We start from the raw sequence: 1,601 nt of genomic DNA on the forward strand, positions 1-1,601 counted from the left end.
AGGTTTTATGTATATATGTTACTCTAATTGACTTTTCTTTTTTTAACCAGCAATTAATTGTTTTGATGGTTATTGCTTGGCAATATAATTTGAGATCTGGCCTTGCTAGGCTTCCTTTCTTTATACTTTTTTATCACTTCCCTTGAGATTCTTGATTTTTATCCCTCCAGATGAATTTCATTATTATTTTTCCAATCCTATAAAGTAATTCTTTGAACATTTGATTTGTAGGGAACTAAATAATAAACTAAAGAACTGTCATTTTAATTATATTGACTTGACCTACCTATGAGCAATGAATATTTCTTCAATTTTTTAGATCTGATTTTACTTCTTTTATTTTTATTTTTATTTTATTTTATTTTTGTGGGAAGCAGAAAAAATTTTATTCCAAAGGGAGATAGAAATTTAATTTAAATTCTTTGGAAAATACAGTTTGATACAGCTTCAACACCTTTAGGGTACATTTTTCCTCTGAACATGATCTCTTGGTGATGAACAAAACTGTAGCCATTCATCTTGCTGTTTGAGTCTTAAATATATCAAAGGTATATGGACTCTTCTGATGGAGAAGAATATGATTTTAGTGAGATGTATTATTGTATTTTCCCCATTTATGTCTAAGAACTTGAAGAACTCCTCTCCCATATACCTTTGGTTTATTTGTTAGATAAAAGAGGCGCACAGTATGACAAAGTGAATTTCTTAAAAGTATGTAGCAGACAAAAATACCGAAGTTTGGAATAAGGTGAAAATTCAAGTATAGTATAAATATTTAAGGCAGCTCGTCTCCAGACAGATGAGTTAAGGCATTCTTTGGATTAAGAGGTGCTTTTACAAGATGTAGAATATTTATCTTCTTTTCCTAAATGACAGAGTCACACAGACCATCCTCTTCCTCAAGGCCAGTGATATTAGAGATACCAGATGATTTCATTTTTTAACTCTGGTCCAAAGAGAGGGTGGAGCTGGGCCAGAAGAGCAATCAGCCAAAAGAGATAGCAGCAAACAGAACTGACAACCAGTATGATGATGATAATACCACGACTGGGACCTTTAGGGATGAAGAAGGGGGAAAAAATACCAACGACCCCCAGAACATGCTCATCACGATGACTGGCACCGAGATGCCTCCTGGCGCCATGGCTATGACTTTCCTTCACCAACCCGGATCCTTTCACCAGGCTCTCTCCATACCTAACCAGGAAGTGTCCTATTTTTATTTTTTTAAAACCGTTCTCTTCTGTCTTAGAATCAATACTAAATATCAGTCCCAAAGCAGAAGAGGGATAAAGGCTAGGCAAATTAAGTAACTTGTCCAGGGTGACACAATTAGGAAGTATTTGAGGCCATATTTGAACCAGATCCTCCCTACTCCAGGCCTGGCACTTTATCCACTGTGCCACTTAGCTGCCCCCATTCATATAGTTTTTCTCTATCTTAGCAAATAGCATCCTAAGTATTTTGTACATTTTGTAGTCATTTTAAATGGAATTTCTCTTTCTAAGTTTTCCTACTGTTTTATTGATAATGTACAGAAATGTTGATGTTATACCACATGTATATGTGTGTGTGTGTGTGTGTGTGTGTGTGTGTGTGTG

General features: G+C 35.2%; 1 pseudogene; it reads right to left on the reverse strand.

The window, feature by feature from the left end:
• Positions 1–899: 899 nt before the first annotated feature.
• Positions 900–1,144, reverse strand: LOC123238893 (annotated as a pseudogene).
• Between the last annotated feature and the right edge of the window lie 457 nt (positions 1,145–1,601).

This window comes from Gracilinanus agilis, chromosome 3 (assembly GCF_016433145.1).
Source record: "Gracilinanus agilis isolate LMUSP501 chromosome 3, AgileGrace, whole genome shotgun sequence".
Lineage (NCBI taxonomy): Eukaryota > Metazoa > Chordata > Mammalia > Didelphimorphia > Didelphidae > Gracilinanus > Gracilinanus agilis.